Raw genomic sequence first — 25,181 nt, 5'->3', positions numbered from 1 at the left:
ATTAGCCTATGCGGACTGCACAGGCTGTTCTGGGACAACACTTTACGCACATGCATTGATCCCCGTGTTCACAGAGCACGGCTCATCAAACCGAACGTGTCACAGTTTTGTTTGTTTGTTTGTTGTTAGATTTTTCACTGATTTCTCTGTTTTCCACGATATGCATTCACGTCAAGGCGCTCACTTTACCAACTCTCACTTACCTTGGTTTGTTGGTTTAGCAGTTCTAACTGAACATACATTGGCCAGAAGCAACGGCCTTGGCGTTTAAAGATCGCTGTGTCGCAAAGGATATTGTGTCCGCCTAGCGATCGGGAGGTCACGGGTTTGATCCCCACTGTTTGAGCGTTGTTAAGTTCTCACCCATAGACAGCAAGTACTGGCTAGGCCCAGGCAACGGACTCAAGAGCGTTTCATATAAGCCTAAGACTTTCTATGCGATCGAACTAAAAACATGGTTTTAAACTAATAGCTGCCTTATTTCAATGAGAGGTATGGGGAGGATGGCCGTAGAAAGGTTTGAATAACCAGCCCGCGCAATAGTAATGTGACCTGAGACCGGACCGAGGAACCGACTCGCGACTCTCATATTTGGTGCCAAGCACTCTACAAACTGTCATAACCCGTCTTTGTAGGGACGAAACTTTCTCCCGGGGGTTGGTTCTCGGGAAATTCTTCCCATACCTCCAAATCAAGTAGGACATCAGTGCAGTTAGAACTGGTAAACCAGCTTACCAAGGGAAATTAGTCGCGTATGTTTTTCTTCCTGTTTGTGTTCGTCCGTCCGTACGATATGTAGCAAGTAGGGTACAATGATCATGTTACAATAATTCAATGTTCGAAGGGCAGGGGGCATAATTTTCGAACACGTTTTAACGAAGCCTGATGCAGAATTGCACATGCGCATTTTTTTCATATAAGGTAAAGTGCATGCATGTATTATTGGTGTGCCTTAAATAGTGTAGGAGTTATAATCGGCAATCGGCAAATTGTTTGTCTACGGACACACAGACGGTCAGACAGACAGACAGACAGGAAGACGGACGGACAAGGACAGGAAGTAAAACAGACATAAACACACACGAATATTGCGAATCCAGCATACCCTTATACGTTGTCTTTACTAAATCGATAGTTTTAATTGAATGTATAAGTATCCATTATTAGGCTGCAGCTTTGAATATTTTGAAATAGTTTACACAACTAAAGATAGACTTCAGGTGATCATAACATGCAACGTAGACGCTGTTTCGTGCGATTTGGAATAAAAACAAGAACACGCTTTTGTACCAATTCAGTTTTGTTTATTTTATATAAATATTAGATTGTGTTATTTTAATTTTAAACGTAAATAAAATATGAATTCATCGCAACAACTTTTTGTATTACATATAACATATTCAAACATATTTACATGTTATTTTATGTTACATATATACAAATATATTTACATATACAACATATAAAATTATATATTTAAATATTAACATATTTAGCAACCATTAATAATAATAACAAAGGCACAACTTTGAACATTATGCGATAAAAAGAATAATAAGAGCAGCGTTTTGGGAAAACTGGGTTTAATGCATGTTAACATGCAAATCAGGGACGACAGTCTCCGCTTTTATGGTATTTTTCGTTTAAAGAAAGTCTCTTCTTAGCGAGAATCCAGTTTGGGCGGAACATGTCGTCCCTGATAAGCCTGTGACTTATTAGATCTACCATAATTAACAAGCGTTGAAGCGAACACGTGTAAATGTCGCTTGTCATTGATGTATGATATTAAATCGTTACGTATAACACACGAACTGTTTTATCAATACTTGTCATACATTCAAAAATGTGTGAATAGCATAACTTATACATCGATACCGCATTATTCGCATTTGTTCACACCAAAAATGTACGCTAAAGGAGAAATTTATTCTGATTAAAATGTGTTTTTCTTGCATATTATTATCTTCATATGCATATTGCAGCAAAATATTAAGTTTGGCTGGATTATCTGTCCATTTGGCCATTTTATATCATATTTTCACACGCGGGTGTTTTCGGTCCGAAGAAGGCAATTTTAGGCCTGTTAAAGCTTAAATGTCCCTTTAAGATTTAAAGTTGTTGTGTTCAATATATGCAACAAAATACCAAAACAAACCAAATGGACAGGCACGTGAGGCTTATGCGGGGTGGGGGAAGAATGAATTTGTTAAATATTTTCACTCAAAGTAATTTTGATAATGCCTTTTTTGTTCTTTTTTTTAAATCACCCCAAAAATGTCAATTTCGAAGCAAAAAAAAATCCAATTTCATCACAGACAATAAGCAAATCGGTGAAAATGAGAGATCAAAGATACGTTGAAGTGTAGAAATCAATAAGCTTCCAATAACTTGTTGTTTCGCACCAATAAAAGCGTGAAATCTTCAAAGCGCCTTGGTGCTAGGAGCCAATTTGTTTGCCAGCTGCCAATGATATATTCTAGCATATAATGTCATGGGTGCCTTTAAACTGCAGAAGATGGTCAATATTCACTGCCAGCTCTCATTAAGAGGTCAAAGAGAATACAAGTTTTCATATTTTGGGCACAAAATAAGTACTTTTGACTATTTTTAGGTGGCAATCTGGTCAAAATGGGGCTTCATAACCGAGCCAAAGACAAAAATGCTCATTTTGGGGGTTTAGAATGGAAGGAAAGGTTAAAATGAACAAGACACACACATGTAATGAAAGCCTTATAAGCTTAGAAATGAGGTTTCATGTTGTCACAGGGGCAGAAAGGCAGCTCAGATCAATGCAAGCTTCCTGAAAGGGGTTTCTGGTACTTCTTCTGGGGACACAGCTTCCCGCAGAATTCTCAACACAATACATATCATTGATCCATGTCACCTTTGTATGCAAAGACAAGCGAATAAGGTAAATACTTCCCTTAAATCACTGAATGAGAGAAGCATGTACCAAATAAAAAACAAAACTAGTTGCTGAAATGCCAAATTTTGGCAAAAAGATCCCTCTGAGGTAAATGATGAAGGGGACACTTGCTACAACAATCCTATGTTTAAGTCGGACGCCACATCCTTTCAAGCCGGGACCATGACTGTAAGCATATTGTGAGAAAACAATACCAAACACAAGCTAATTGTAGGGTAACAAGTAGCATATCAACTCAGATGTACTGCATACATGCTTGGGAACAAGGAAAAACCTGTTAAGTGCCAACTTCCGCTGCCAACAAAGCACGAGCTTTACGTGTCAGGACGCGGAGCTATCAATACAAACTGCACGGGGAATTGCTCGACTGCAAGGATTTGAGTGACCACAAACCTTATTATGACAGTTTTTCACACCTTAAGCATCATAACTATGCTTATTTGCTTGTGTACATGAGAGTAATTTAGTATTATTACCTGTTTTGCCATCAACAACCCTTCTCCAGTTGCCCTCGGCTAAGTCCCAGACATTTCTCTGCCTGAAAAGGTCAAAATACCCAATAGAAATAGGTATAAAATGAAAAATGAAAATGCATTTATGTATTTTATGTGTATTTCCATGAATAATAGCAAGTAATAAAGCTTGTTATGTTCATGATTGAACTAAATATGAAAGCTGGCTCAGTTAAGCGTCTGCTGCATTGTCCAAACTGTAAAAATGTCCGCCATTCCATGTCGGTGACATGGGGCTCTGTTTGAATGTTCATGCTTTACGCACAAGCAATTGTTGCGTTACTGGATCACGGAGTCCCTGGCGTTGAATTCTGACTTCATGTTGCACATTTACGCTTCACAGTCAACCAAAATGCCTTTGAATTTACGTCGGAAAGCAATTTAGCCCTTATTCGGCTATATAAGGGTGGGGGGTCAACTTGAAAAACAACTATTCCAGGTCAAATAATCTAAATTCATGCATTTAATGCACTTATATTCTTCTCTTTTGCTAAGAAATGACCAAAAATCAGCTTTCCCAGTCATATTTGGCACTTGCAGATGATATTTCATTTTTACCTAGAGTTAGTTTAGGTGACAATATACTAAAAGATTTCCTACACAAATTCAATGTGAAAGCAATAACTTTAACTAAAAATAAAGTCAAACTTTTGCGCATAGACATCCCCATAACCATACCTTTTCTTAAAGAGCATTCCAAGACGCAATGATTTAAACAATAAAAAAGGGGGGTCATACGTTATGCAAGAAAGAACTCGACGCGAATCAGCGGTCACTGTTTTATGGCCATCTATTTACCGGCTTCGTACCAGTTGAGAAGGGTTTCCCGCCATCTGTCAAAGTCTCATGTAGTCTCCAACCTTCAAGCAAAAGAGTGAATTTCTGTTAAACATCAATGTTTTCCCTACCACTTGCACAAAGAATCATTCTAAAATAAAGCCATGGCAAGTGCCCCTACAGAGAATTGTGTCTTCTTATAAATGATGTTCATGTTTTTAGAGAGTATAGCATTGCACTCCAAAATATTTTAGTATATTGTAACCTAAAGGAGAAATTTATTCTGATTAAAATGTGTTTTTCTTGCATATTATTATCTTCATATGCATATTGCAGCAAAATATTAAGTTTGGCTGGATTATCTGTCCATTTGGCCATTTTATATCATATTTTCACACGCGGGTGTTTTCGGTCCGAAGAAGGCAATTTTAGGCCTGTTAAAGCTTAAATGTCCCTTTAAGATTTAAAGTTGTTGTGTTCAATATATGCAACAAAATACCAAAACAAACCAAATGGACAGGCACGTGAGGCTTATGCGGGGTGGGGGAAGAATGAATTTGTTAAATATTTTCACTCAAAGTAATTTTGATAATGCCTTTTTTGTTCTTTTTTTTAAATCACCCCAAAAATGTCAATTTCGAAGCAAAAAAAAATCCAATTTCATCACAGACAATAAGCAAATCGGTGAAAATGAGAGATCAAAGATACGTTGAAGTGTAGAAATCAATAAGCTTCCAATAACTTGTTGTTTCGCACCAATAAAAGCGTGAAATCTTCAAAGCGCCTTGGTGCTAGGAGCCAATTTGTTTGCCAGCTGCCAATGATATATTCTAGCATATAATGTCATGGGTGCCTTTAAACTGCAGAAGATGGTCAATATTCACTGCCAGCTCTCATTAAGAGGTCAAAGAGAATACAAGTTTTCATATTTTGGGCACAAAATAAGTACTTTTGACTATTTTTAGGTGGCAATCTGGTCAAAATGGGGCTTCATAACCGAGCCAAAGACAAAAATGCTCATTTTGGGGGTTTAGAATGGAAGGAAAGGTTAAAATGAACAAGACACACACATGTAATGAAAGCCTTATAAACTTAGAAATGAGGTTTCATGTTGTCACAGGGGCAGAAAGGCAGCTCAGATCAATGCAAGCTTCCTGAAAGGGGTTTCTGGTACTTCTTCTGGGGACACAGCTTCCCGCAGAATTCTCAACACAATACATATCATTGATCCATGTCACCTTTGTATGCAAAGACAAGCGAATAAGGTCAATACTTCCCTTAAATCACTGAATGAGAGAAGCATGTACCAATAAAAAACAAAACTAGTTGCTGAAATGCCAAATTTTGGCAAAAAGATCCCTCTGAGGTAAATGATGAAGGGGACACTTGCTACAACAATCCTATGTTTAAGTCGGACGCCACATCCTTTCAAGCCGGGACCATGACTGTAAGCATATTGTGAGAAAACAATACCAAACACAAGCTAATTGTAGGGTAACAAGTAGCATATCAACTCAGATGTACTGCATACATGCTTGGGAACAAGGAAAAACCTGTTAAGTGCCAACTTCCGCTGCCAACAAAGCACGAGCTTTACGTGTCAGGACGCGGAGCTATCAATACAAACTGCACGGGGAATTGCTCGACTGCAAGGATTTGAGTGACCACAAACCTTATTATGACAGTTTTTCACACCTTAAGCATCATAACTATGCTTATTTGCTTGTGTACATGAGAGTAATTTAGTATTATTACCTGTTTTGCCATCAACAACCCTTCTCCAGTTGCCCTCGGCTAAGTCCCAGACATTTCTCTGCCTGAAAAGGTCAAAATACCCAATAGAAATAGGTATAAAATGAAAAATGAAAATGCATTTATGTATTTTATGTGTATTTCCATGAATAATAGCAAGTAATAAAGCTTGTTATGTTCATGATTGAACTAAATATGAAAGCTGGCTCAGTTAAGCGTCTGCTGCATTGTCCAAACTGTAAAAATGTCCGCCATTCCATGTCGGTGACATGGGGCTCTGTTTGAATGTTCATGCTTTACGCACAAGCAATTGTTGCGTTACTGGATCACGGAGTCCCTGGCGTTGAATTCTGACTTCATGTTGCACATTTACGCTTCACAGTCAACCAAAATGCCTTTGAATTTACGTCGGAAAGCAATTTAGCCCTTATTCGGCTATATAAGGGTGGGGGGTCAACTTGAAAAACAACTATTCCAGGTCAAATAATCTAAATTCATGCATTTAATGCACTTATATTCTTCTCTTTTGCTAAGAAATGACCAAAAATCAGCTTTCCCAGTCATATTTGGCACTTGCAGATGATATTTCATTTTTACCTAGAGTTAGTTTAGGTGACAATATACTAAAAGATTTCCTACACAAATTCAATGTGAAAGCAATAACTTTAACTAAAAATAAAGTCAAACTTTTGCGCATAGACATCCCCATAACCATACCTTTTCTTAAAGAGCATTCCAAGACGCAATGATTTAAACAATAAAAAAGGGGGGTCATACGTTATGCAAGAAAGAACTCGACGCGAATCAGCGGTCACTGTTTTATGGCCATCTATTTACCGGCTTCGTACCAGTTGAGAAGGGTTTCCCGCCATCTGTCAAAGTCTCATGTAGTCTCCAACCTTCAAGCAAAAGAGTGAATTTCTGTTAAACATCAATGTTTTCCCTACCACTTGCACAAAGAATCATTCTAAAATAAAGCCATGGCAAGTGCCCCTACAGAGAATTGTGTCTTCTTATTAATGATGTTCATGTTTTTAGAGAGTATAGCATTGCACTCCAAAATATTTTAGTATATTGTAACCTAAAGGAGAAATTTATTCTGATTAAAATGTGTTTTTCTTGCATATTATTATCTTCATATGCATATTGCAGCAAAATATTAAGTTTGGCTGGATTATCTGTCCATTTGGCCATTTTATATCATATTTTCACACGCGGGTGTTTTCGGTCCGAAGAAGGCAATTTTAGGCCTGTTAAAGCTTAAATGTCCCTTTAAGATTTAAAGTTGTTGTGTTCAATATATGCAACAAAATACAAAAACAAACCAAATGGACAGGCACGTGAGGCTTATGCGGGGTGGGGGAAGAATGAATTTGTTAAATATTTTCACTCAAAGTAATTTTGATAATGCCTTTTTTGTTCTTTTTTTTAAATCACCCCAAAAATGTCAATTTCGAAGCAAAAAAAAAATCCAATTTCATCACAGACAATAAGCAAATCGGTGAAAATGAGAGATCAAAGATACGTTGAAGTGTAGAAATCAATAAGCTTCCAATAACTTGTTGTTTCGCACCAATAAAAGCGTGAAATCTTCAAAGCGCCTTGGTGCTAGGAGCCAATTTGTTTGCCAGCTGCCAATGATATATTCTAGCATATAATGTCATGGGTGCCTTTAAACTGCAGAAGATGGTCAATATTCACTGCCAGCTCTCATTAAGAGGTCAAAGAGAATACAAGTTTTCATATTTTGGGCACAAAATAAGTACTTTTGACTATTTTTAGGTGGCAATCTGGTCAAAATGGGGCTTCATAACCGAGCCAAAGACAAAAATGCTCATTTTGGGGGTTTAGAATGGAAGGAAAGGTTAAAATGAACAAGACACACACATGTAATGAAAGCCTTATAAGCTTAGAAATGAGGTTTCATGTTGTCACAGGGGCAGAAAGGCAGCTCAGATCAATGCAAGCTTCCTGAAAGGGGTTTCTGGTACTTCTTCTGGGGACACAGCTTCCCGCAGAATTCTCAACACAATACATATCATTGATCCATGTCACCTTTGTATGCAAAGACAAGCGAATAAGGTCAATACTTCCCTTAAATCACTGAATGAGAGAAGCATGTACCAAATAAAAAACAAAACTAGTTGCTGAAATGCCAAATTTTGGCAAAAAGATCCCTCTGAGGTAAATGATGAAGGGGACACTTGCTACAAACAATCCTATGTTTAAGTCGGACGCCACATCCTTTCAAGCCGGGACCATGACTGTAAGCATATTGTGAGAAAACAATACCAAACACAAGCTAATTGTAGGGTAACAAGTAGCATATCAACTCAGATGTACTGCATACATGCTTGGGAACAAGGAAAAACCTGTTAAGTGCCAACTTCCGCTGCCAACAAAGCACGAGCTTTACGTGTCAGGACGCGGAGCTATCAATACAAACTGCACGGGGAATTGCTCGACTGCAAGGATTTGAGTGACCACAAACCTTATTATGACAGTTTTTCACACCTTAAGCATCATAACTATGCTTATTTGCTTGTGTACATGAGAGTAATTTAGTATTATTACCTGTTTTGCCATCAACAACCCTTCTCCAGTTGCCCTCGGCTAAGTCCCAGACATTTCTCTGCCTGAAAAGGTCAAAATACCCAATAGAAATAGGTATAAAATGAAAAATGAAAATGCATTTATGTATTTTATGTGTATTTCCATGAATAATAGCAAGTAATAAAGCTTGTTATGTTCATGATTGAACTAAATATGAAAGCTGGCTCAGTTAAGCGTCTGCTGCATTGTCCAAACTGTAAAAATGTCCGCCATTCCATGTCGGTGACATGGGGCTCTGTTTGAATGTTCATGCTTTACGCACAAGCAATTGTTGCGTTACTGGATCACGGAGTCCCTGGCGTTGAATTCTGACTTCATGTTGCACATTTACGCTTCACAGTCAACCAAAATGCCTTTGAATTTACGTCGGAAAGCAATTTAGCCCTTATTCGGCTATATAAGGGTGGGGGGTCAACTTGAAAAAACAACTATTCCAGGTCAAATAATCTAAATTCATGCATTTAATGCACTTATATTCTTCTCTTTTGCTAAGAAATGACCAAAAATCAGCTTTCCCAGTCATATTTGGCACTTGCAGATGATATTTCATTTTACCTAGAGTTAGTTTAGGTGACAATATACTAAAAGATTTCCTACACAAATTCAATGTGAAAGCAATAACTTTAACTAAAAATAAAGTCAAACTTTGCGCATAGACATCCCCATAACCATACCTTTTCTTAAAGAGCATTCCAAGACGCAATGATTTAAACAATAAAAAAGGGGGGTCATACGTTATGCAAGAAAGAACTCGACGCGAATCAGCGGTCACTGTTTTATGGCCATCTATTTACTCGCTTCGTACCAGTTGAGAAGGGTTTCCCGCCATCTGTCAAAGTCTCATGTAGTCTCCAACCTTCAAGCAAAAGAGTGAATTTCTGTTAAACATCAATGTTTTCCCTACCACTTGCACAAAGAATCATTCTAAAATAAAGCCATGGCAAGTGCCCCTACAGAGAATTGTGTCTTCTTATAAATGATGTTCATGTTTTTAGAGAGTATAGCATTGCACTCCAAAATATTTTAGTATATTGTAACCTAAAGGAGAAATTTATTCTGATTAAAATGTGTTTTTCTTGCATATTATTATCTTCATATGCATATTGCAGCAAAATATTAAGTTTGGCTGGATTATCTGTCCATTTGGCCATTTTATATCATATTTTCACACGCGGGTGTTTTCGGTCCGAAGAAGGCAATTTTAGGCCTGTTAAAGCTTAAATGTCCCTTTAAGATTTAAAGTTGTTGTGTTCAATATATGCAACAAAATACCAAAACAACCAAATGGACAGGCACGTGAGGCTTATGCGGGGTGGGGGAAGAATGAATTTGTTAAATATTTTCACTCAAAGTAATTTTGATAATGCCTTTTTTGTTCTTTTTTTTAAATCACCCCAAAAATGTCAATTTCGAAGCAAAAAAAAATCCAATTTCATCACAGACAATAAGCAAATCGGTGAAAATGAGAGATCAAAGATACGTTGATATGTAGAAATCAATAAGCTTCCAATAACTTGTTGTTTCGCACCAATAAAAGCGTGAAATCTTCAAAGCGCCTTGGTGCTAGGAGCCAATTTGTTTGCCAGCTGCCAATGATATATTCTAGCATATAATGTCATGGGTGCCTTTAAAACTGCAGAAGATGGTCAATATTCACTGCCAGCTCTCATTAAGAGGTCAAAGAGAATACAAGTTTTCATATTTTGGGCACAAAATAAGTACTTTTGACTATTTTTAGGTGGCAATCTGGTCAAAATGGGGCTTCATAACCGAGCCAAAGACAAAAATGCTCATTTTGGGGGTTTAGAATGGAAGGAAAGGTTAAAATAAACAAGACACACACATGTAATGAAAGCCTTATAAGCTTAGAAATGAGGTTTCATGTTGTCACAGGGGCAGAAAGGCAGCTCAGATCAATGCAAGCTTCCTGAAAGGGGTTTCTGGTACTTCTTCTGGGGACACAGCTTCCCGCAGAATTCTCAACACAATACATATCATTGATCCATGTCACCTTTGTATGCAAAGACAAGCGAATAAGGTCAATACTTCCCTTAAATCACTGAATGAGAGAAGCATGTACCAAATAAAAAACAAAACTAGTTGCTGAAATGCCAAATTTTGGCAAAAAGATCCCTCTGAGGTAAATGATGAAGGGGACACTTGCTACAACAATCCTATGTTTAAGTCGGACGCCACATCCTTTCAAGCCGGGACCATGACTGTAAGCATATTGTGAGAAAACAATACCAAACACAAGCTAATTGTAGGGTAACAAGTAGCATATCAACTCAGATGTACTGCATACATGCTTGGGAACAAGGAAAAACCTGTTAAGTGCCAACTTCCGCTGCCAACAAAGCACGAGCTTTACGTGTCAGGACGCGGAGCTATCAATACAAACTGCACGGGGAAATTGCTCGACTGCAAGGATTTGAGTGACCACAAACCTTATTATGACAGTTTTTCACACCTTAAGCATCATAACTATGCTTATTTGCTTGTGTACATGAGAGTAATTTAGTATTATTACCTGTTTTGCCATCAACAACCCTTCTCCAGTTGCCCTCGGCTAAGTCCCAGACATTTCTCTGCCTGAAAAGGTCAAAATACCCAATAGAAATAGGTATAAAATGAAAAATGAAAATGCATTTATGTATTTTATGTGTATTTCCATGAATAATAGCAAGTAATAAAGCTTGTTATGTTCATGATTGAACTAAATATGAAAGCTGGCTCAGTTAAGCGTCTGCTGCATTGTCCAAACTGTAAAAATGTCCGCCATTCCATGTCGGTGACATGGGGCTCTGTTTGAATGTTCATGCTTTACGCACAAGCAATTGTTGCGTTACTGGATCACGGAGTCCCTGGCGTTGAATTCTGACTTCATGTTGCACATTTACGCTTCACAGTCAACCAAAATGCCTTTGAATTTACGTCGGAAAGCAATTTAGCCCTTATTCGGCTATATAAGGGTGGGGGGTCAACTTGAAAAACAACTATTCCAGGTCAAATAATCTAAATTCATGCATTTAATGCACTTATATTCTTCTCTTTGCTAAGAAATGACCAAAAATCAGCTTTCCCAGTCATATTTGGCACTTGCAGATGATATTTCATTTTTACCTAGAGTTAGTTTAGGTGACAATATACTAAAAGATTTCCTACACAAATTCAATGTGAAAGCAATAACTTTAACTAAAAATAAAGTCAAACTTTTGCGCATAGACATCCCCATAACCATACCTTTTCTTAAAGAGCATTCCAAGACGCAATGATTTAAACAATAAAAAAGGGGGGTCATACGTTATGCAAGAAAGAACTCGACGCGAATCAGCGGTCACTGTTTTATTGCCATCTATTTACCGGCTTCGTACCAGTTGAGAAGGGTTTCCCGCCATCTGTCAAGTCTCATGTAGTCTCCAACCTTCAAGCAAAAGAGTGAATTTCTGTTAAACATCAATGTTTTCCCTACCACTTGCACAAAGAATCATTCTAAAATAAAGCCATGGCAAGTGCCCCTACAGAGAATTGTGTCTTCTTATAAATGATGTTCATGTTTTTAGAGAGTATAGCATTGCACTCCAAAATATTTTAGTATATTGTAACCTAAAGGAGAAATTTATTCTGATTAAAATGTGTTTTTCTTGGCATATTATTATCTTCATATGCATATTGCAGCAAAATATTAAGTTTGGCTGGATTATCTGTCCATTTGGCCCATTTTATATCATATTTTCACACGCGGGTGTTTTCGGTCCGAAGAAGGCAATTTTAGGCCTGTTAAAGCTTAAATGTCCCTTTAAGATTTAAAGTTGTTATGTTCAATATATGCAACAAAATACCAAAACAAACCAAATGGACAGGCACGTGAGGCTTATGCGGGGTGGGGGAAGAATGAATTTGTTAAATATTTTCACTCAAAGTAATTTTGATAATGCCTTTTTTGTTCTTTTTTTTTAATCACCCCAAAAATGTCAATTTCGAAGCAAAAAAAAAATCCAATTTCATCACAGACAATAAGCAAATCGGTGAAAATGAGAGATCAAAGATACGTTGAAGTGTAGAAATCAATAAGCTTCCAATAACTTGTTGTTTCGCACCAATAAAAGCGTGAAATCTTCAAAGCGCCTTGGTGCTAGGAGCCAATTTGTTTGCCAGCTGCCAATGATATATTCTAGCATATAATGTCATGGGTGCCTTTAAACTGCAGAAGATGGTCAATATTCACTGCCAGCTCTCATTAAGAGGTCAAAGAGAATACAAGTTTTCATATTTTGGGCACAAAATAAGTACTTTTGACTATTTTTAGGTGGCAATCTGGTCAAAATGGGGCTTCATAACCGAGCCAAAGACAAAAATGCTCATTTTGGGGGTTTAGAATGGAAGGAAAGGTTAAAATGAACAAGACACACACATGTAATGAAAGCCTTATAAGCTTAGAAATGAGGTTTCATGTTGTCACAGGGGCAGAAAGGCAGCTCAGATCAATGCAAGCTTCCTGAAAGGGGTTTCTGGTACTTCTTCTGGGGACACAGCTTCCCGCAGAATTCTCAACACAATACATATCATTGATCCATGTCACCTTTGTATGCAAAGACAAGCGAATAAGGTCAATACTTCCCTTAAATCACTGAATGAGAGAAGCATGTACCAAATAAAAAACAAACTAGTTGCTGAAATGCCAAATTTTGGCAAAAAGATCCCTCTGAGGTAAATGATGAAGGGGACACTTGCTACAACAATCCTATGTTTAAGGTCGGACGCCACATCCTTTCAAGCCGGGACCATGACTGTAAGCATATTGTGAGAAAACAATACCAAACACAAGCTAATTGTAGGGTAACAAGTAGCATATCAACTCAGATGTACTGCATACATGCTTGGGAACAAGGAAAAACCTGTTAAGTGCCAACTTCCGCTGCCAACAAAGCACGAGCTTTACGTGTCAGGACGCGGAGCTATCAATACAAACTGCACGGGGAATTGCTCGACTGCAAGGATTTGAGTGACCACAAACCTTATTATGACAGTTTTTCACACCTTAAAGCATCATAACTATGCGTATTTGCTTGTGTACATGAGAGTAATTTAGTATTATTACCTGTTTTGCCATCAACAAACCCTTCTCCAGTTGCCCTCGGCTAAGTCCCAGACATTTCTCTGCCTGAAAAGGTCAAAATAACCCAATAGAAATAGGTATAAAATGAAAAATGAAAATGCATTTATGTATTTTATGTGTATTTCCATGAATAATAGCAAGTAATAAAGCTTGTTATGTTCATGATTGAACTAAATATGAAAGCTGGCTCAGTTAAGCGTCTGCTGCATTGTCCAAACTGTAAAAATGTCCGCCATTCCATGTCGGTGACATGGGGCTCTGTTTGAATGTTCATGCTTTACGCACAAGCAATTGTTGCGTTACTGGATCACGGAGTCCCTGGCGTTGAATTCTGACTTCATGTTGCACAGTTACGCTTCACAGTCAACCAAAATGCCTTTGAATTTACGTCGGAAAGCAATTTAGCCCTTATTCGGCTATATAAGGGTGGGGGGTCAACTTGAAAAAACAACTATTCCAGGTCAAATAATCTAAATTCATGCATTTAATGCACTTATATTCTTCTCTTTTGCTAAGAAATGACCAAAAATCAGCTTTCCCAGTCATATTTGGCACTTGCAGATGATATTTCATTTTTACCTAGAGTTAGTTTAGGTGACAATATACTAAAAGATTTCCTACACAAATTCAATGTGAAAGCAATAACTTTAACTAAAAATAAAGTCAAACTTTTGCGCATAGACATCCCCATAACCATACCTTTTCTTAAAGAGCATTCCAAGACGCAATGATTTAAACAATAAAAAGGGGGGTCATACGTTATGCAAGAAAGAACTCGACGCGAATCAGCGGTCACTGTTTTATGGCCATCTATTTACCGGCTTCGTACAGTTGAGAAGGGTTTCCCGCCATCTGTCAAAGTCTCAGTGTAGTCTCCAACCTTCAAGCAAAAGAGTGAATTTCTGTTAAACATCAATGTTTTCCCTACCACTTGCACAAAAGAATCATTCTAAAATAAAGCCATGGCAAGTGCCCCTACAGAGAATTGTGTCTTCTTATAAATGATGTTCATGTTTTTAGAGAGTATAAGCATTGCAACTCCAAAATATTTTAGTATATTGTAACCTAAAGGAGAAAATTTATTCTGATTAAAATGTGTTTTTCTTGCATATTATTATCTTCATATGCATATTGCAGCAAAATATTAAGTTTGGCTGGGATTATCTGTCCATTGTGGCCATTTTATATCATATTTTCACACGCGGGTGTTTTCGGTCCGAAGAAGGCAATTTTAGGCCTGTTAAAGCTTAAATGTCCCTTTAAGATTTAAAGTTGTTGTGTTCAATATATGCAACAAAATACCAAAACAAACCAAATGGACAGCACGTGAGGCTTATGCGGGGTGGGGAAGAATGAATTTGTTAAATATTTCACTCAAAGTAATTTTGATAATGCCTTTTTGTTCTTTTTTTTAAATCACCCCAAAAATGTCAATTTCGAAGCAAAAAAAAATCCAATTTCATCACAGACAATAAGCAAAATCGGTGAAAATGAGAGATCAAAGATACGTTGAAGTGTAGAAATCAATAAGCTTCCAATAACTTGTTGTTTCGCACCAATAAAGCGTGAAATCTTCAAAGCGCCTTGGTGCTAGGAGCCAATTTGTTTGCCAGCTGCCAATGATATATTCTAGCATATAATGTCATGGGTGCCTTTAAACTGCAGAAGATGGTCAATATTCACTGCCAGCTCTCATTAAGAGGTCAAAGAGATACAAGTTTTCATATTTTGGGGCACAAAATAAGTACTTTGACTATTTTTAGGTGGCAATCTGGTCAAAATGGGGCTTCATAACCGAGCCAAAGACAAAAATGCTCATTTTGGGGGTTTAGAATGGAAGGAAAGGTTAAAATGAACAAGACACACACATGTAATGAAAGCCTTATAAGCTTAGAAATGAGGTTTCATGTTGTCACACAGGGGCAGAAAAGGGCAGCTCAGATCAATGCAAGCTTCCTGAAAGGGGTTTCTGGTACTTCTTCTGGGGACACAGCTTCCCGCAGAATTCTCAACACAATACATATCATTGATCCATGTCACCTTTGTATGCAAAGACAAGCGAATAAGGTCAATACTTCCCTTAAATCCACTGAATGAGAGAAGCATGTACCAAATAAAAAACAAAACTAGTTGCTGAAATGCCAAATTTTGGGCAAAAAGATCCCTCTGAGGTAAATGATGAAGGGGACACTTGCTACAACAATCCTATGTTTAAGTCGGACGCCACATCCTTTCAAGCCGGGACCATGACTGTAAGCATATTGGTGAGAAAACATACCAAACACAAGCTATTGTAGGGTACAAGTAGCATATCAACTCAGATGTACTGCATACATGCTTGGGAACAAGGAAAAACCTGTTAAGTGCCAACTTCCGCTGCCAACAAAGCACGAGCTTTACGTGTCAGGACGCGGAGCTATCAATACAAACCTGCACGGGGAATTGCTCGACTGCAAGGATTTGAGTGACCACAAACCTTATTATGACAGTTTTTCACACCTTAAGCATCATAACTATGCTTATTTGCTTGTGTAGCATGAGAGTAATTTAGTATTATTACCTGTTTTGGGCCATCAACAACCCTTCTCCAGTTGCCCTCGGCTAAGTCCCAGACATTTCTCTGCCTGAAAAGGTCAAAATACCCAATAGAAATAGGTATAAAATGAAAAATGAAAATGCATTTATGTATTTTATGTGTATTTCCATGAATAATAGCAAGTAATAAAGCTTGTTATGTTCATGATTGAACTAAATATGAAAGCTGGCTCAGTTAAAGCGTCTGCTGCATTGTCCAAACTGTAAAAATGTCCGCCATTCCATGTCGGTGACATGGGGCTCTGTTTGAATGTTCATGCTTACATAACACCGCACAAGCAATTGTTGCGTTACTGGATCACGGAGTCCCTGGCGTTGAATTCTGACTTCATGTTGCACATTTACGCTTCACAGTCAACCAAAATGCCTTTGAATTTACGTCGGAAAGCAATTTAGGCCCTTATTCGGCTATATAAGGGTGGGGGGTCAACTTGAAAAAACAACTATTCCAGGTCAAATAATCTAAATTCATGCATTTAATGCACTTATATTCTTCTCTTTTGCTAAGAAATGACCAAAAATCAGCTTTCCCAGTCATATTTGGCACTTGCAGATGATATTTCATTTTTACCTAGAGTTAGTTTAGGTGACAATATACTAAAAGATTTCCTACACAAATTCAATGTGAAAGCAATAACTTTAACTAAAAATAAAGTCAAACTTTTGCGCATAGACATCCCCATAACCATACCTTTTCTTAAAGAGCATTCCAAGACGCAATGATTTAAACAATAAAAAAGGGGGGTCATACGTTATGCAAGAAAGAACTCGACGCGAATCAAGCGGTCACTGTTTTATGGCCATCTATTTACCGGCTTCGTACCAGTTGAGAAGGGTTTCCCGCCATCTGTCAAAGTCTCATGTAGTCTCCAACCTTCAAGCAAAAGAGTGAATTTCTGTTAAACATCAATGTTTCCCTACCACTTGCACAAAGAATCATTCTAAAATAAAGCCATGGCAAGTGCCCCTACAGAGAATTGTGTCTTCTTATAAATGATGTTCATGTTTTTAGAGAGTATAGCATTGCACTCCAAAAATATTTTAGTATATTGTAACCTAAAGGAGAAATTTATTCTGATTAAAATGTGTTTTTCTTGCATATTATTATCTTCATATGCATATTGCAGCAAAATATTAAGTTTGGCTGGATTATCTGTCCATTTGGCCATTTTATATCATATTTTCACACACGCGGGTGTTTTCGGTCCGAAGAAGGCAATTTTAGGCCTGTTAAAGCTTAAATGTCCCTTTAAGATTTAAAGTTGTTGTGTTCAATATATGCAACAAAATACCAAAACAAACCAAATGGACAGGCACGTGAGGCTTATGCGGGGGTGGGGGAAGAATGAATTTGTTAAATATTTTCACTCAAAGTAATTTTGATAATGCCTTTTTGTTCTTTTTTTTTAAATCACCCCAAAAATGTCAATTTCGAAGGCAAAAAAAAATCCAATTTCATCACAGACAATAAGCAAATCGGTGAAAATGAGAGATCAAAGATACGTTGAAGTGTAGAAATCAATAAGCTTCCAATAACTTGTTGTTTCGCACCAATAAAAGCGTGAAATCTTCAAAGCGCCTTGGTGCTAGGAGCCAATTTGTTTGCCAGCTGCCAATGATATATTCTAGCATATAATGTCATGGGTGCCTTTAAAACTGCAGAAGATGGTCAATATTCACTGCCAGCTCTCATTAAGAGGTCAAAGAGAATACAAGTTTTCATATTTTGGGCACAAAATAAGTACTTTTGACTATTTTTAGGTGGCAATCTGGTCAAAATGGGGCTTCATAAACCGAGCAAAAGACAAAAATGCTCATTTTGGGGGTTTAGAATGGAAGGAAAGGTTAAAATGAACAAGACACACACATGTAATGAAAGCCTTATAAGCTTAGAAATGAGGTTTCATGTTGTCACAAGGGGCAGAAAGGCAGCTCAGATCAATGCAAGCTTCCTGAAAGGGGTTTCCTGGTACTTCTTTCTGGGGACACAGCTTCCCGCAGAATTCTCAACACAATACATATCAATTGATCCATTTCACCTTTGTATGCAAAGACAAGCGAATAAGGTCAATACTATTCCCTTAAATCACTGAATGAGAGAAGCATGTACCAAATAAAAAACAAAACTAGTTGCTGAATGCCAAATTTTGGCAAAAAGATCCCTCTGAGGTAAATGATGAAGGGGACACTTGCTACAGCAATCCTATGTTTAAGTCGGACGCCACATCCTTTCAAGCCGGGACCATGACTGTAAGCATATTGTGAGAAACAATACCAAACACAAGCTAATTGTAGGGTAACAAGTAGCATATCACTCAGATGTACTGCAATACATGCTTGGGAACAAGGAAAAACATGTTAAGTGCCAACGTCCGCTGCCAACAAAGCACGAGCTTTACGTGTCAGGACGCGGAGCTATCATACAAAAACTGCACGGGGAATTGCTCGACTGCAAGGATTTGAGTGACCCACAAACCTTATTATGACAGTTTTTCACACCTTAAGCATCATAACTATGCTTATTTTGCTTGTGTAACCTGAGAGTAATTTAGTATTATTACCTGTTGTTGTGCCATCAACCAACCCCTTCTCCAGTTGCCCTCGGCGAAGTCCAGACATTTCTTCTCTCTGCCTGAAAGGTCAAAATACCACCCAATAGAAATAGGTATAAAATGAAAAATGAAAAATGCATTTATGTATTTTATGTGTATTTCCATGAATAATAGCAAGTAATAAAGCTTGTTATGTTCATGATTGAACTAAATATGAAAGCTGGCTCAGTTAAAGCGTCTGCTGCATTGTCCAAACTGTAAAAATGTCCGCCATTCCAATGTCGGTGACATGGGGCTCTGTTTGAATGTTCATGCTTTACGCACAAGCAATTGTTGCGTTACTGGATCACGGAGTCCCTGGCGTTGAATTCTGACTTCATGTTGCACATTTACGCTTCACAGTCAACCAAAATGCCTTTGATTTACGTCGGAAAGCAATTTAAGAGCCCTTATTCGGCTATATAAGGGTGGGGGGTCAACTTGAAAACAACTAGTCCAGGTCAAATAATCTAAATTCATGCATTTAATTGCACTTATATTCTTCTCTTTTGCTAAGAAATGACCAAAAATCAGCTTTCCCAGTCCATATTTGGCACTTGCAGATGATATTTCATTTTTACCTAGAGTTAGTTTAGGTGACATATACTAAAAGATTTCCTACACAAATTCAATGTGAAAGCATAACTTTAACTAAAAATAAAGTCAAACTTTTGGCGCATAGACATCCCATAACCATACCTTTTCTTAAAGAGCATTCCAAGACGCAATGATTTAAACAATAAAAAAAGGGGGGTCATACGTTAGGCAAGAAAGAACTCGACGCGAATCAGCGGTCAACTGTTTTATGGCCATCTATTTACCGGCTTCGTACCAGTTTGAGAAGGGTTTCCCGCCATCTGTCAAGTCTCATGTAGTCTCCAACCTTCAAGCAAAAGAGTGAATGTCTGTTAAACATCAATGTTTTCCCTACCACTTGCACAAAGAATCATTCTAAAATAAAGCCATGGCAAGTGCCCCTACAGAGAATTGTGTCTTCTTATAAATGATGTTCATGTTTTTAGAGAGTATAGCATTGCACTCCAAAATATTTAGTATATTGTAACCTAAAGGAGAAATTTATTCTGATTAAAATGTGTTTTTCCTTGCATATTAATTATCTTCATATGCATATTGCAGCAAAAATATTAAGTTTGGCTGGATTATCTTCCTTTGGCCATTTTATATCATATTTTCACACGCTGGGTGTTTTCGGTCCGAAGAAGGCATTTTAGGGCCTGTTAAAGCTTAAATGTCCCTTTAAGATTTAAAGTTGTTGTGTTTCAATATATGCAACAAATACTCAAAACAAACCAATGGACAGGCACGTGAGGCTTATGCGGGGGTGGGGGGAAGAATGAATTTGTTAAATATTTTCACTCAAAGTAATTTTGATATGCCTTTTTTGTTCTTTTTTTTTTAAATCACACCCAAAAATGTCAATTTCGAAGCAAAAAAAAAATCCAATTTCATCACAAGACAATAAGCAAATCGTGAAAAGTGAGAGATCAAAGATACGTTGAAGTGTAGAAATCATAAGCTTCCAATAACTTGTTGTTTCGCACCAATAAGCGTGAAATCTTCAAAGCGCCTTGGTGCTAGGAGCCATTTGTTTGCCAGCTGCCAATGATTATTCTAGCATATAATGTCATGGGTGCCTTTAAAACTGCAGAAGATGGTCAATATTCACTGCCAGCTCTCATTAAGAGGTCAAAGAGAATACAAGTTTTCATATTTTGGGCACAAAATAAGTACTTTTGACTAGTTTTAGGTGGCAATCTGGTCAAAATGAATGGGGCTTCATAACCGAGCCAAAGACAAAAATGCTCATTTTGGGGGTTTAGAATGGAAGGAAAAGGTTAAAATGAACAAGACAACACACATGTAATGAAAGCCTTATAAGCTTAGAAATGAGGTTTCATGTTGTCAACAAAGGGGCAGAAAGGCAGCTCAGATCAATGCAAGCTTCCTGAAATGGGTTCTGGTACTTCTTCTGGGACACAGCTTCCCGCAGAATTCTCAACACAATACATATCATTGATCCATGTCACCTTTGTATGCAAAGACAAGCGATAAGGGTCAATACTTTCCATTAAATCCACTGAATGAGAGAAGCATGTACCCAAATAAAAAACAAAACTAGTTGCTGAAATGCCAAATTTTGGCAAAAAGATCCCTCTGAGGTAAATGATGAAGGGGACACTTGCTACAACAATCCTATGTTTAAGTCGGACGCCACATCCTTTCAAGCCGGGACCATGACTGTAAGCATATTGTGAGAAAACAATACCAACACAAGCTAATTGTAGGGTAACAAGTAGCATATCAACTCAGATGTACTGCATACATGCTTGGGAACAAGGAAAAACCTGTTAAGTGCCACTTCCGCTGCCAACAAAGCACGAGCTTTACGTGTCAGGACGCGGAGCTATCAATACAAACTGCACGGGGAATTGCTCGACTGCAAGGATTTGAGTGACCACAAACCTTATTATGACAGTTTTTCACACCTTAAGCATCATAACTATGCTTATTTGCTTGTGTACATGAGAGTAATTTAGTATTATTACCTGTTTTGCCATCAACAACCCTTCTCCAGTTGCCCTCGGCTAAGTCCCAGACTTTTCTCTGCCTGAAAAGGTCAAAATACCCATAGAAATAGGTATAAAATGAAAATGAAAATGCATTTATGTATTTTATGTGTATTTCCATGAATAATAGGCAAGTAATAAAGCTTGTATATGTTCATGATTGAACTAAATATGAAAGCTGGCTCAGTTAAGCGTCTGCTGCATTGTCAACTGTAAAAATGTCCGCCATTCCATGTCGGTGACATGGGGCTCTGTTTGAATGTTCATGCTTACGCACAAGCAATTGTTGCGTTACTGGATCACGGAGTCCCTGGCGTTGAATTCTGACTTCATGTTGCACATTTACGCTTCACAGTCAACCAAAATGCCTTGGAATTTACGTCGGAAAGCAATTTAGGCCCTTATTCGGCTATATAAGGGTGGGGGGTCAACTTGAAAAACAACTATTCCAGGTCAAATAATCTAAATTCATGCATTTAATGCACTTATATTCTTCTCTTTGCTAAGAAATGACCAAAAATCAGCTTTCCCAGTCATATTTGGCACTTGCAGATGAGTTTCATTTTTACCTAGAGTTAGTTTTAGGTGACAATATACTAAAAGATTTCCTACACAAATTCAATGTGAAAGCAATACTTTAACTAAAAATAAAGTCAAACTGTTGCGCATAGACATCCCCATAAACCATATACCTTTTCTTAAGAGCATTCCAAGACCAGCAATGATTTAAAACAATAAAAAAAAGTGGGGTCATACGTTTGCAAGAAAGAACTCGACGCGAATCAGCGGTCACTGTTTATGGCCATCTATTTACCGGCGTCGTACCAGTTGAGAAGGGTTTCCCGCCATCTGTCAAAGTCTCATGTAGTCTCCAACCCTTCAGCAAGAGTGAATTTCTGTTAAACATCAATGTTTTCCCTACCACTTGCACAAAGAATCATTCTAAAATAAAGCCATGGCAAGTGGCCCCTACAGAGAATTGTGTCTTCTTATAATGATGTTCATGTTTTTAGAGAGTATAGCATTGCACTCCAAAATATTTTAGTATATTGTAACCTAAAGGAGAAATTTATTCTGATTAAAATGTGTTTTTCTTGCATATTATTATCTTCATATGCATATTGCAGCAAAATATTAAGTTTGGCTGGATTATCTGTCCATTTGGCCATTTTATATCATATTTTCACACGCGGGTGTTTTCGGTCCGAAGAAGGCAATTTTAGGCCTGTTAAAGCTTAAATGTCCCTTTAAGATTTAAAGTTGTTGTGTTCAATATATGCAACAAAATACCAAAACAAACCAAATGGACAGGCACGTGAGGCTTATGCGGGGTGGGGAAGAATGAATTTGTTAATATTTTCACTCAAAGTAATTTTGATAATGCCTTTTTTTCTTTTTTTTTAAATCACCCCAAAAATGTCAATTTCGAAGCAAAAAAAAATCCAATTTCATCACAGACAATAAGCAAATCGGTGAAAATGAGAGATCAAAGATACGTTGAAGTGTAGAAATCAATAAGCTTCCAATAACTTGTTGTTTCGCACCAATAAAAGCGTGAAATCTTCAAAGCGCCTTGGTGCTAGGAGCCAATTTGTTTGCCAGCTGCCAATGATATATTCTAGCATATAATGTCATGGGTGCCTTTAAACTGCAGAAGATGGTCAATATTCACTGCCAGCTCTCATTAAGAGGTCAAAGAGAATACAAGTTTTCATATTTTGGGCACAAAATAAGTACTTTTGACTATTTTTAGGTGGCAATCTGGTCAAAATGGGGCTTCATAACCGAGCCAAAGACAAAAATGCTCATTTTGGGGGTTTAGAATGGAAGGAAAGGTTAAAATGAACAAGACACACACATGTAATGAAAGCCTTATAAGCTTAGAAATGAGGTTTCATGTTGTCACAGGGGCAGAAAGGCAGCTCAGATCAATGCAAGCTTCCTGAAAGGGGTTTCTGGTACTTCTTCTGGGGACACAGCTTCCCGCAGAATTCTCAACACAATACATATCATTGATCCATGTCACCTTTGTATGCAAAGACAAGCGAATAAGGTCAATACTTCCCTTAAATCACTGAATGAGAGAAGCATGTACCAAATAAAAAACAAAACTAGTTGCTGAAATGCCAAATTTTGGCAAAAAGATCCCTCTGAGGTAAATGATGAAGGGGACACTTGCTACAACAATCCTATGTTTAAGTCGGACGCCACATCCTTTCAAGCCGGGACCATGACTGTAAGCATATTGTGAGAAAACAATACCAAACACAAGCTAATTGTAGGGTAACAAGTAGCATATCAACTCAGATGTACTGCATACATGCTTGGGAACAAGGAAAAACCTGTTAAGTGCCAACTTCCGCTGCCAACAAAGCACGAGCTTTACGTGTCAGGACGCGGAGCTATCAATACAAACTGCACGGGGAATTGCTCGACTGCAAGGATTTGAGTGACCACAAACCTTATTATGACAGTTTTTCACACCTTAAGCATCATAACTATGCTTATTTGCTTGTGTACATGAGAGTAATTTAGTATTATTACCTGTTTTGCCATCAACAACCCTTCTCCAGTTGCCCTCGGCTAAGTCCCAGACATTTCTCTGCCTGAAAAGGTCAAAATACCCAATAGAAATAGGTATAAAATGAAAAATGAAAATGCATTTATGTATTTTATGTGTATTTCCATGAATAATAGCAAGTAATAAAGCTTGTTATGTTCATGATTGAACTAAATATGAAAGCTGGCTCAGTTAAGCGTCTGCTCATTGTCCAAACTGTAAAAATGTCCGCCATTCCATGTCGGTGACATGGGGCTCTGTTTGAATGTTCATGCTTTACGCACAAGCAATTGTTGCGTTACTGGATCACGGAGTCCCTGGCGTTGAATTCTGACTTCATGTTGCACATTTACGCTTCACAGTCAACCAAAATGCCTTTGAATTTACGTCGGAAAGCATTTAGCCCTTTTCGGCTATATAAGGGTGGGGGGTCAACTTGAAAAAACAACTATTCCAGGTCAAATAATCTAAATTCATGCATTTAATGCACTTATATTCTTCTCTTTGCTAAGAAATGACCAAAAATCAGCTTTCCCAGTCATATTTGGCACTTGCAGATGATATTTCATTTTTACCTAGAGTTAGTTTTAGGTGACAATATACTAAAAGATTTCCTACACAAATTCAATGTGAAAGCAATAACTTTAACTAAAAATAAAGTCAAACTTTTGCGCATAGACATCCCCATAACCATACCTTTCTTAAAGAGCATTCCAAGACGCAATGATTTAAACAATAAAAAAGGGGGGTCATACGTTATGCAAGAAGAACTCGACGCGAATCAGCGGTCACTGTTTTATGGCCATCTATTTACCGGCTTCGTACCAGTTGAGAAGGGTTTCCCGCCATCTGTCAAAGTCTCATGTAGTCTCCAACCTTCAAGCAAAAGAGTGAATTTCTGTTAAACATCAATGTTTTCCCTACCACTTGCACAAAGAATCATTCTAAAATAAAGCCATGGCAAGTGCCCTACAGAGAATTGTGTCTTCTTATAAATGATGTTCATGTTTTTAGAGAGTATAGCATTGCACTCCAAATATGTTATATATTGTAACCCTACAGGAGAAATTTATTCTGATTAAAATGTGTTTTTCTTGCTATAATTATCTTCATATGCATATTTCAGCAAAATATTAAGTTTGGCTGAT

The 25,181-nt window shown here is 37.7% G+C and overlaps 1 non-coding gene across 50 annotated transcripts; it reads right to left on the bottom strand.

Moving 5' to 3' along the window:
• Positions 1-3,400: 3,400 nt before the first annotated feature.
• On the bottom strand, positions 3,401-24,911 carry LOC127868218 (uncharacterized). Of its 50 annotated transcripts, none has more exons than XR_008043923.1 (9): positions 24,848-24,911; positions 24,018-24,079; positions 11,111-11,172; positions 9,386-9,436; positions 8,542-8,603; positions 6,745-6,866; positions 5,971-6,032; positions 4,177-4,298; positions 3,401-3,464 (listed from the first exon to the last, which is right to left on the bottom strand). It is a non-coding gene; the product is annotated as an uncharacterized LOC127868218 (transcript). The 50 variants fall into 50 exon arrangements; XR_008043925.1 differs by lacking the exons at positions 24,018-24,079; positions 24,848-24,911 and adding exons at positions 17,118-17,168; positions 21,453-21,514; XR_008043931.1 differs by lacking the exons at positions 24,018-24,079; positions 24,848-24,911 and adding an exon at positions 22,299-22,352.
• Positions 24,912-25,181: the final 270 nt, after the last annotated feature.

Source organism: Dreissena polymorpha, chromosome 2 (genome assembly GCF_020536995.1).
Source record: "Dreissena polymorpha isolate Duluth1 chromosome 2, UMN_Dpol_1.0, whole genome shotgun sequence".
Lineage (NCBI taxonomy): Eukaryota > Metazoa > Mollusca > Bivalvia > Myida > Dreissenidae > Dreissena > Dreissena polymorpha.
This window is presented reverse-complemented; position numbering and strand designations above follow the sequence as displayed.